General features: G+C 33.4%; 1 long non-coding RNA gene across 5 annotated transcripts; it reads left to right on the top strand.

The window, feature by feature from the left end:
* The first annotated feature begins 6,276 nt into the window (after positions 1-6,276).
* On the top strand, positions 6,277-8,607 carry LOC145102164 (uncharacterized). 5 transcript variants are annotated; one of them, XR_013706067.1, is made up of 3 exons: positions 6,277-6,723; positions 7,225-8,017; positions 8,127-8,607. It is a non-coding gene; the product is annotated as an uncharacterized LOC145102164 (long non-coding RNA). The 5 variants fall into 5 exon arrangements; XR_013706066.1 differs by having other exon boundaries at positions 7,147-8,017; XR_013706064.1 differs by having other exon boundaries at positions 7,037-8,017.
* The last annotated feature ends 4,072 nt before the right edge of the window (positions 8,608-12,679 follow it).

Below are 12,679 nucleotides of genomic sequence, written 5' to 3'. Positions count from 1 at the left end.
ATTATATAAAATAAGGGGAGAAGAAAGCGGATGATAAATGGTGAGCGGCCTTTTAGGTTCATTGAACCTGGACGTGTTATTGAATGAGAGAGAAAATGCAAAATGAAAGTGACACGTGGCAATATTTAAGAGGTTGAGGGCGTCAATTTTTTACACTTAGCTAATTGCTTCCGTCAGAGTGTCACTTGGCTGCCCGAAAGGACCGAAAACAATTGGACACAATTGTTTTCTTTTTACGTGGTACCGGATTTTTATAAATAATTTATATTTTTTTATTCGATTTATTTAATGATATGAGGTTGGGAGTCCACTAAAATAGAAAAAAGTTTGATATGGATCTTTTATTCGATATCAAATTCTACTTTTATATATTATTTTTTGTATCATATTGCTCTGAACAAACATTTTTTTTTCTTGAGTTGTTGGTTTCGATGACAAAAGGTTATATTCTTTTAGTTATCAAGATGATAAACGGGTAACACACTATATCGTTAAGTATTTTTGTATGGTAAAATTAATTTTTTTAAAGACTATATCTATAGATCTAGAAGATACAATATTGTTACGCATGATCCGTTGTACTATATTAAGAAGATCTATCACATGCGACGCGAGGAAACCAAACGTATAAAATGCAAAATGTATGAACATTTGTTGATTTTCCGTGCATAAATTCTCATGTCTGATGAGTTTGCATTTAGCAACCCTTAGTTCTCAAGCACACAAGAAGAAATGCTCTTGTAAGGTCCACACAGTCGCGGATGCCTTTAGGGGTTAGGGACAACTTTTTGCTCCACTAAATATCACAATTTATTTTTAACATGCTTTGACTAAATAGTATTAAAAATATCTTATACTAAAGTCTTTATCGATGAGCTTCCAGGGAGGAGATACAATTCTAATTTTCATTTAAATATACCATGTAAGCCCTTTTATAATGTAGATCACCAAAATGTGGGACAAAATAAAATAAAATCTTTTTACCTACAATAGTCTCATATATATGATGTTGAAGCAAAATTGGAGGTAAATTTTTTTTTTCTTGAAACAGGGATGTCCATATAATATATTTTTAATATAATTCTAATGCCTTTGATAATCATTATGAGAAATGAATAAAAACAATTGTTTTTATGATGAGTTTATTTTTATAAGTTATGATTTTTTTTAAAGGCTTGTTCAGAAAGAAAAAGTTTTTTATTTGTCTTTTTATATGTGGTCTGTACAAAACTAGTTCAAAAATATATTAAAACATCTAACTTAATATAGTAATAAATCTACTATTATTTTGTAGCGAGTTGAAAAATTACAATCAATTAGACCTCTAAAACTGCTTTAGTACAATTAATATTGCTCATTCTAAATTTGGTATAAACATAAATTAGAAAAAACAACAAAATTGTTCAGTGTAAAAGACTATAAAAACTTTAAATGACTTTTATTGATATGATTAACAGTTTTGAATATGGTTTTGGTCCCCTTATTTCTAATGATCATGTTCCGCCCCTGGGTCCACACATGTGTGTTTCCCTCCAACTCATCCAAAAATTAAAACGACAACCGGTCTAAGGGTTAACATTCCTTCTGTCGAGCCAACCAAGAAAATTCACACGTGCCTCTTTCTTGGCGGAAACTCCAACACGTTTAAACATGTTAAACAAAACATCATTAACCGTATTGTGTCTATATCTGAACCCCGAGAATTCTTTACAATGAACTGCATGTTCTCCAAAAGAGTTCAAACATGTCGGGCGGCACACCGAACATATCTAGTCAGCTGGGAATCTTGGAATAATGAGTCGATATTTGAGGATAATACGATACTCCACATGAGACATATGTTGGCCAAACTCAATTATATGGATAGCTAGAAGAAAATCTTGAGCATATGGTGCATGTAAACACTGGAAAACTGCTTTCTGTCGAACCGTCATGTCGAGATGCACTTCCATATCTTGGACAATTTTACTAAAAATGACACTCGTCAGTGTATTATGGGATTTAGGGGGTGGTATCCTTAGTAGTAAAACTGCTAAGGTCAATGTCTAGAAGCTTCTAACGAAGAGAAGCCAACACACAAGCATAATCAGAATCCATATCATACATGTCGCTATTCCGTAAGATGTGGTCTTGTAATACCCAAGATTAGGTCATTGATGTAACAAAAAGCATATGAGATAACCTCTACTGCCGGATATAAACCCAAACCACCAATTCACCATTGTATGTCGCCAAAGAAAATACCACCACAAACCATATAAAAACTTATTTTGTATATAATAATCATATATTTTTGAAATTTAACAAATAACCATGTAAATTAAATTAATTTTTTTGTTGACCAATATGATGTATTAAAAAAAAACGTAAGACAATGTTACAAAAATCTAACAAATAGAATTGACTGTTATTACTATTTTTATAATATTTTAATTAATTATGGGTTAAGAGATCAATGCCATACATGAAAAATATTTATGGATTGTTTAGTGTAAAGCTCTACTCCAATTGAACCTAAGCCTCTAATAACAATCTTTGAAAGCCAAGAAAAAAATCTTGCAGCAACATGGATATAACGATTCCTTCTATTAGAGAAAAATATGTGTTTTCTATTAATTGTGAATTTAGATTACAATACAAAAGAAAATAATATAACTATTTATGTGTATAAAAGATAAGATAAATAGACAATCTAAAATGAGACGATATTAATCACAAACCTATATGAATATTAAGAGTTTCTCCAATCGCAAACACCAAGATAGTGATTATTTAAAACTATTTTAGTGATGACATTCCAACCAACCTTTAAAATTGTGGTTTTTAGAAACTTTCATATTTGGCATTTATATTTAGTGTTAAAAGGGAGTCAACATAAAACGGAGTGATTTTTAAAGGTTGATTAGAATAAAAATGGCCTTTAAAATGACGTTTTAGAGGTTCATTAGAGTTGGCCTAAGACCAAACTAAAATCTGATAACAAGATGAAATGTTACTTTATACCAACACCTTCATTATTCCTTTATATTATTACATAATCGTGTTTTTTAATGTTATGTTAATGGTTTGTTTTGAACTTCGTCTATACTAAAAACAAAGATGGAAATTTCTCCTCACCCCCTTCCCCTTCCCCCCCCCCCCCCCCCCCCCAAACACCTTCATTATTCCTTTATATTATTACACAATCGTGTCTTTTAATGTTATGTTAATGGTTTGTTTTGAACTTCATCTATACTAAAAACAAAGATGGAAATTTCTCCTCATCCCCTTCCCCTTCCTCCCCCTCCCCCCCTTTTTTTCCCGATAAATGATAAAATGAAGACAAAACTGCAAAATCGGTCCTTATAGTATGAAAAAATTGTGGATAAAATCCAAAAAAATTTCACTTTGTATGAAAAGTCAAAAATCATTAAAAAAAAATAAAAATAAATAAATAAATAATAATAATAATAATAATAATAATAATAACTCATGATTTTGGTCATAGAAAACCTGAAAAGGCTGTTATACCATTTTAATTTCTTATGCCTTATATTTATTTTAACAAACTTTTTAATTTAAAAATAATAATAAAATAAAATAAAATATATAACCTCCCACCCATCCACCGTACCCTCTCATTTTCTCTACATTTCTCTTTTTCACTCACTTTGACGTTCCAGCTAAAACACATGTCTCAAGACCTCCTTATCACTGTCGACAACGTAACTAAGAGCCCCATTTATTTACTATCGTTATTTTCAATTCCACCATTACTACATGTTTTCATCCTCATGTTTACCATTCCACCACCGTTACATGTTTGGAGCTTCCACCATTACCACCTATAACCGTCGTGAAACAACCTTCTAACTTTAGAAGCCCTAGATTTGCCTTCTAATTTAGAAGACCTAGATTTGCCTTCTATTTTTGAAGATCATGTTCACCGCCAATGTTTATATCTCCCTTTCTAATCTATTATTCTCGGTTTCTCCGGTAAGCTTTTTTTTCCTTCAAAAATTGAACCAAGAAACAAAACAAAAAGCGATTGGGTTTTAATTTCTTATGATTTAAAACCTTTGATTAACTAAAATACTTATGGAATTGAGTTTAATTTTGGTTTAGTTAAGTATAGAGAAATAACCAAGATGATTTTGTTGAGTTTGATTTTTGGTTTGGTTAAGTATGGAGAAAATGTGGATTTTCTAAGGTTCTAAAAAGCTCGTTATGGCTCCGTCATGGCGCGTCATGGCTCCAAGGCTTGGACTTGCCGTCAAGCTTTACCAAAACGCCGTCTTGACTTATATATGTGTATAAAAATGAATAATAGTTGAAAATACATATAAAAATATTAATTATATACAAAATTGTCACCTTATGTCACGCCTTACAAACGACATGACTCGCCAAGGTTCAGAAAAACTTGAAGTTTGACATTGTCGCCAAGTCACGCCATACGTTATTTAGAACTTGAGATTTTCATAAGACTACAGGGGTTTCACATAGATAAGATAAGTGACTGAAGAAGAGAGAGAGAGAATGGATGGGGATAAAGATTTGTTTGGATATTGATAATACGATGAACACGCTTTTAAGATGAACATGTATGCATTATTTTTTTGCAAATGTAGGTTTTATTGATTTCTGTGAGCTCATTACTAATAATGATTTTCTGTATAAGCTTTGTAATTGTAGATGGTATTAATTTTCTGTATGATCTTTATAAATATCAGAAACAATATGAAGTTTTTTGGGTTTGTTCTTGATTTATGGACAGTAAACAACCAGAGGTCGGAAACTTTTAGGGCAACATGCGATACCGAGTTCGGATTTCGGTGCCAATCCCAATTTAATCCCAGATTTGTAAGTTACAACTTTCAAAGCAACAAGTACAAACACACTTAAATTTGTCACAAGTTAGCAGCCGATTAATATTTAATACGCAGTGGCAACGCTTTCATAACTGTCGCAATAATAAAAAAGATGTTAAAAATAATAAAAACAATAACAACAATTTAATATACAGAATCATTTTCAGAACTTAACCTAACACTAAAAAGACTTGGTTTTTTGAAGTTTCTTGGCTAGTTTTTTGGATTTGAACTATTGTCTTATTCGAATGAGGGATGCGAGGAGAGATTGAATTTATAAATTGCAACTAATTAGAGTAGATTAGATTTGGGATAAAAGTGACCCTTCATAAATTACCCGATAATCGGTGGTACTGAACCCACTAGTACGGTAGTATCGAAAATCAAAATCATGAAATGAAGAAACTGAATCCCAAACAGTATAACAAATTAGGGTCTCGTTCGGTACAAGAAATACAATCTGATTGTTCACCTTAGTAGAAGGGGTTTTGAATTCAATCTTTATTTATTTATTTATTTATTATTATTATTTTTTATTTTTTTTAATTTTATTAAAAGCAAATTATTTGAAGTAATTTGTTTACTTATTAAATCTTGTAAATCACATATTCTTTCACAACGAAAATAATCTCACAACATATAGTTTAAACTCACATTGATTAGAAGCAATTTGTTTGATTTGTAAGTTTGGTTGATAATCATCAATGTTCTATTACTAAAAAGAATGTAAAGCCAATGTGGGACTAGCCTATTCGGTAGAGACTTTGATTTTTAGATTGGAGGTCTTGAGTTCTATTCAAAACGTTGACGGTTTTGTGATATTAACTGCTAATCACTAACTCCGTCGTTCAAAAAAAATGTAAAACTCACATGGAACATTTGAAAAAGTAGTTAAATGCGGAAAAAAAATTGACAACAACCATAAACACAAGATACTGACAAACATCTGAATAATAATAATAATAAAAGGAATAAAAATACTAGAGAGAATGAAAAAAAAAATAACAACTTTTTCTTTAAAAAATACAAAAAAAAATGTTATGTTGACAAATGTGAAAAACACATGTTAATATGAATGACTTTGATGAAAAAAAAAACTTGCATGGTCCTCTTGAGTTGTAACATCTAAATTGACCATAGGTTATTAGAGTAGCCTCGATCGAACTTTTATGTAAAAATATTGGCTTTAACATTATATATATATATATATATATATATATATAGAGAGAGAGAGAGAGAGAGAGTGCTAGGTTCATTTGTTTAAACTAAGTATTGTTTTATCGTATGCATAAATGTGAGTCAATCAAATTAATTAATAAAATAAATAAATAAGGGTAATTTAGTAATTTATTTAATAACTTCCAAAAATAATCCCTATAATCGTGGTATTGGCTTATAACCTAAATAAATAAGCATAAATAAGCATGTCTCTCAATCTCCCACCCAATAAAGCCCTAGCATCCTACAAGATATTGAAGCTATTGTGTTCGGAAAACCCTCACTGATCATCCAAAAATAATCGATGGGGAAAGGTTTAATAGTGAGGCTATTTTTGCTATTTTTAAAAGATTTTACAAGTGATTAGGTTTAAATCGCATCCCGTCGTCATTTGTTGAACGGGCAAGGGAAGAATGTCTGCAAGCAGACGAATGAATCGAGGGAAAAGCGAAGGCTCGTCGGCGCTGCTTCCGGTTCCTCGGTTGTCGCAAACCACAAAGAAGGCCGAAGAAAACAAAGCTCACAGGCGGTGCGTAGTTCATATTGTTAGTTTTATGTGTTGGCCCTCTTCCTCACAGTCGTTCCTTGTGCACTCTCTACGTCTTCCTTTTTGCCTCTCGCCAGCTTCATTCCTTCAATCGACAATAAGCACCAGGTAAATATGAATTTTCCTTAATACCCTTCTTTTTGCAACAAATTCAACCAGGGGCTTCAAATTTTTTGAGAATGCGATTAGAACTTCTATATGGTTTCTTTAATATGATTTTTCACAACTCCTTTACATATATACCCTTCATTTTGGAAACATTATCAACCAAGACACATGTTCCTCTAGAATCATGAATACTTGAAGCCTGTCTATTTAATATCACAATTCCTTTTCCATACATGCCTTATGTTTAGGTCATGACTTAAAACCACAAGCCTAATTTTGCTTCTGCACTTCTAATTTTTCAATGATATTGCAGGTTGTTCCTTAAATTAAAATGACTTTTGAAGTGTAACATATTTTGTCCCAGTCTTGGCTTCTAGAGTCATGTTTATGTTATTATAGTTTTTGGTATTGCTGGAAAAACAGGAATTCTTTAAAGCCCCTGGTTGAATATGGGAAAATTAGAAAAAAGTGCATAATTACATGTGTTTATTGGGATGGAAGGAATGAAGATGGTGAGAGTGAACTATGAAGGGTCGTGATGAAGAAGCCAGAGCATAAAGCCAATGGATTTGTGAAGAATTCATGTGTTCTAGAATGAAGGGGCAAAATAATCCATTTAGTTTCTTTTAATTATAATGATTTTACAATATAAAAACTATTTAAAAAAAATAGATTTGGGCATATAAGATATTTTAAAAGATTAAAAATAGCAAATATGATATTTAGATTTTAAGTCGGGTAAAATATTTATGGGTTTTTGATAGTTCATATTTTTATGTCAAAAGATGGTTGATTTATCATTCAAATGCCTCAAAGTTGTGAAGTGTTAACACTTTTTGTAAAAAAAAAAAATAAATGGTTGATTTTTCATGTTGATAGCTTAAATTTGTAAAAAATTCACATTTTTATGCATAAAGATGGTTGATATTTTATTCTGATACCTCAATAATAAAACGAAAAAAAAAAATTTCTTTTGGGATTTTGTTTGTTTGTTTGATAGAAATTATTGGGGTGTTCAGGTTTGCTGGGAAATCAATGAAAATGAAGGGAACTTGGGTTTGTTGATTCACAGGAAATGAAGAAGGAAGAAATTAGTTTTTTTATTTTTTTTGTTCTAGCAGCCTCTAGTTGCGTCAACTTCTGTTTCTTAGAAGTAGTGATTTGGGGGTGGTGTATGTTTTGTGCTTTGATCGATACAACAAGAAGAAAATACCACACTAGAGTGTGTAGTCGTTGCAGAAGACGAAGAAGAAGGTGGAGGTTGGGTTGTCACAGCCGGCTGCTCCATCTAAAGGTAGAGATTTTTTTTGTTGTTTTTATGATTCCTTTGTATAATTTGAGTTTGGATGGAACTAACTGCTTTTGCTTTCTTTATGTTTACTCTGCTATACAATATTTTACAGCCATACAATATGTTACAGGAGGCCAGGTGTGTCCTGCCCAGGTGAATTTTTACTTGCATTTGGTATTTGACAATTACAGAATCTTGGAATAATGCGAACCATTTTACTATTTCCAATTAGCACCACCAACTAGAGAAGTCAAGCTCGAGTAATCGCAACAAGGTTGAATTCTTAAAAGGTATCAAGTATGTTTATGTAGATGATTCAATGGATGATATTGGTGAGATTCCAATTCTATTGGAATGGAATCACGAATTCCAATTCTGTTGGAATCACAGAAGTTGATGCTTGAAAAACGGACCACAAAATTGAAACATACCACATTATTCTTTTAGAACGTATTAGTCGTTGTTAGATTTTGATGTATTATTTCCCGTTTTGAAAGTTTTTTTAGTTTTATTATTTAACAATAAATGTAATTCTTAACAATTGTTACACGTATTCTATAAGAAATAATGTATTTTTTGTTTTTATTCTTCAATTGATTATTCAAGAATTTTTTATTCTACAAGAAGTTTTTAAATTCATGATCAAGAAATAGGTTCAAGAATATTTTTATTATTTATGGTTCAAGAATATTTTTATTTTTGAATATAGTCATAAACATATTCTGTCAGAACGTCCGAATAAAAAGAATTATAATTCGTAAAATCGGATTTTTAAAATTAATAGAATCTATGATCCCTTAAAAAATGCAATTTTCCTTTATTAAATCTACATTAATTGACTAAATTACCCTTTCAACTTGTTAAACTGTACACATTCAGTCCTTATGACCGGCTATTTCAGGTTAGCCGGTAAAAATGTCTTGATATGGTAATATATTAATATTTTTATACACATTTAGTCCTTAATATTTTTGTACACATTTACTCCTTATTTTTTTTTTGTTGCAAAATAATTTTTTTTTGTTTTTGTACTCATTCAATACTTATGAATGTTTTCTTTAAGTTTTTCTCACACCATCTTACGTGGAACAAGCATTAATAAGGTGTTTTAGGCTTTTGTTCATCGCGATCTCGACTACTTGATTACTTAGGTCATGTGTTTTGAACGTCATAATGTAACGCCTTCGTTACCAGACTAGGCATTATCATCGATGTAATAGTCTAGGTTAACCCTTGTAACTCTTTTTGGAGTATTAATGACGAAATATTTGAGTATTATGTGAATCATGTGTTTATTTTCTTAATTATTATAATTTAATGAATTAAGAATAAAATAAGCGTCAAAATTGAAGTATGAGATAAGCCCGATATCTTTGCATAAAGTTGTAGTGACCGAAACGAGGTTTCTGAATATATATAGAACGCCCAAATCTGACTTCGTATGAGGAAGTTATGATTTTCTGAAGTTTCGACTTGGCAGTATGCAACCCGAATACTCGATTTGAGATCGAGTAGTTTTTAGCCGAAACAATCTAAACGAGAATCGAAGATCTCGTTGTTAGTAGTGAAACGGCGAAAAGTTAGGCGAGAACGGACGTCGGACGAAGAAGTAATGAATTTATAATGAAGTTTTCCTCTCCGGGCCTACTAAAAATAAATAATAAAAATAAAGTCAAAATTAGTCGATGGAGTCTAAACGAAAGTTGTAGAGCGTAGTCTCACCTACGCGTGGATATAAAGAACGTCGAAAACGGAGCTCATATGCGAAAGTTACGCAATTTTGAAGTTTGACGAGTCAAATTACACCGAGCGTAATTTGAGTACGCCCAGCGTACTCAGAAGGGTGCAAGTTGCCTAACCAATACTCGAGTGCCACCAAATGACGCATGCAGTGACGTCGAAGTACGCCCAGCGTAACCAAGTTACGCCCAACGTACTGAGTACGCCCATCGTAATTGGAAATTACGCCCAGCGTAATCCCAGACCCAGCAGCCTATAAATGGAAACCGAGATCAGCGATTTTCTCTTGTTCAAACTCTTTCTTCTCTCTAGTTTTTTCCTCTATTTGCGTGCCAATCATATCCCGAAGCCCCGGTATCGTTCTCGAGCCCTGAAGCAAGATCCGAAGCCCCGAGGATCCCGAAGAGCGTTATTCTCAAGCCGAAGCTCTGCCCGTGAGGAGTCCGATTTTTGTGAAGATCTTCCAGATCTATCGAAGTATACTACTTCTGCAAGTCGTAGTGTTGTCTGATCATCTTTTGATCAAGTGAGTGTATAGTCACTTTCATCTTACACATAGATATGAAGTATTTTATAAAATACGTGATATGTGTATATATTTTGTTGTTATATGTGTGAATGTATATTCACTTTCTGCTATCTCATAGATCTGATTTATTCTCTATGAAATACGGGTTATGTGTGTGTGCCTCATCTGTTATGTGGAATATGTATTGATTGAACATGCTATACTGGTTTTAAACTATGTATAAAAATAAATAGTTTTATCTACTAATATGTTGGGTAGAACATGGATAGATAATTGATGTGTGATAAATAGATGAGAGGCCTCGATGTTGTTTTGATTCAGTCATCTAGCGGAGTTTAGATGATGACCACAGACTTTTCTAGACAGTCTTGTGGAGCACTAGCAGGCTCGCCACCTGTAGGTGTTAATGAACTTGGGTGTTCATTCGCTGTACTCCATCCCCCCATGGTTGCCTTATTTGACATATACTGCTGGGAAACCCCCGAAGCATGTGTTGTCGCCTGATGAAATATTCTTAGATTAAGTCCCTTGAGAAAAGTGTTTAGGGACGTAAAGTGAAGATAACGGGAATGGGTAATTGGGTTTTTGTTGGTTGATGAAATTAATATAATTATTTATTGTGGGTTGAGAACCCTATATGCTCACCAAGCTTCCAAGCCTGGCCCACTCAGTTTCTTTGTATTACAGGAAGTGGCGTGAGGGCATAAGATGGATAATCATCAAGTTGTTTTGTTTACAAGTTTGTATATGTATATATTTGTTGAATGACTTGTAATGTTATCGTTTATGCTTTATGGTCTGTATCGGAACATGACATCCCGGTTTTTGATTATGAAATGAAATTATATTTCTTCATGAAATGTTTTGATAAAAATCTATTTTATCATGCTTTGTTTTTGGGAACAAATTCCGCATCTTTTTTAAAATCAAAAGGATTTACTCTGAAAATGTTTAAAAAGCATAAATGAAACCGGTTTTTTCTGGCCGAGATTTTGGGGGTGTCACAGTTGGTATCAGAGCATTAGTTTAAGCAAACTAGGAATTTGTAGGATTTCTAGACTTAAACTTAAAATGCTAAGTGAAATTTAGAGAGGTGTGTCTGTGATATTTTAGACACGAGCACTAGTTTATTTTAGGAAAATTGCCTAAAATGCTTTTATGTGCTAAATGTTATATGTTTGCCATATATGATATTATTTATTCGGATCTATGGTCTGTTGCCGACTGGATCTGGAAACCTTATGTGTGTAGGATTCTAAGCGTACGTCTACGATATTAGAACTAGCATGTAAACGTTTCGGAGTGATAAGGATGATTTGAATATCTATCGTGAATAAGGATCTAATTTCACCTTATTTGGTGTGTAGATCAAAAATGGTGAGAACAAGAAGTGGAGTTGGAAATGCTGATGAAAACAGGAATCAACCACCAGTGATTAAGCAAATACCTGTCGTAGCAGCAGCACCCGAGCCGATAACAATGGCTAGTGTACAATTGATGATTCAAACGATGTTGGATCGTCAAATGGAGGAGACTAGGTGGTTGCTTCAACAGAATCGTGAAGAACTGTCAATTCAAGTGGAAGAGCCCGAATTAAATGAAGGGCACTCGGAAGGTGGAAACTTCAGTGGATCTGTTGGTCAAGCCAACCCAGCGATAGTTAGGAAAAACAACCAGGAAAGAAGGTTTGATGGTAAAGGATGCAAGTATAAGGATTTTCTGACTTGCAAACCATCGACCTTCACTGGAAAGGAGGATCCGATCGGAGTGATGGATTGGATCTCCGAAATGGAGTTAGCCTTCATGACTTGTGGCTGCAGAGGCAAGTTGCAGACTATCTATGCAGTGCGTCAGTTCCGAGGTGGGGCCGTTCGTTGGTGGAACACTCTAGGGAAGACTTTAATCCGTAATGAGCCACTGTAATTGACATGGGCAAAGTTTTTGGTGCAGTTCAAGCGCAAGTTCTGTTCGGCCCAAAATCTGTTGGAGTTAGAGAACAAGTTTCTGACATTGACCAAGGGCAGCATGTCAGTTGATGAATACACAAACGCTTTCACCGATAAGATGGAGTTTGCTTTGCGCATCATGCCATATAAGCTGACAAAGGTTAACCGATACGCAAAAGGACTTCCATGGGAGTACAGGGTGCCAGTACGTCAGGCACCTACTCTAGAGGCAGCTATTTGGGCTGCCAAGTCTGTTGAAGACATGATCAAGGGAAGGACTGCCGACAAGGTTGAAGTTGGCGAAAAGAGAAAATTTGAAGGAAAAGGAGGCGAAGCAAAATTGTGTGAGAAGTGCAAGAAAAAGCATTTTGGAAAATGTAGTGAGGAAGTAACCTGCTACAAGTGTGGAAAAATTGGACATTTTGCCAATGAGTGTCCGTCCAACAAAAG

Source organism: Lactuca serriola, chromosome 4, assembly GCF_051521515.1.
Source record: "Lactuca serriola cultivar US96UC23 chromosome 4, Lser_US96UC23_V15, whole genome shotgun sequence".
NCBI lineage: Eukaryota > Viridiplantae > Streptophyta > Magnoliopsida > Asterales > Asteraceae > Lactuca > Lactuca serriola.
Note: the sequence above shows the minus strand (reverse complement) of the source record. Positions and strands in the feature narration are given on the sequence as shown.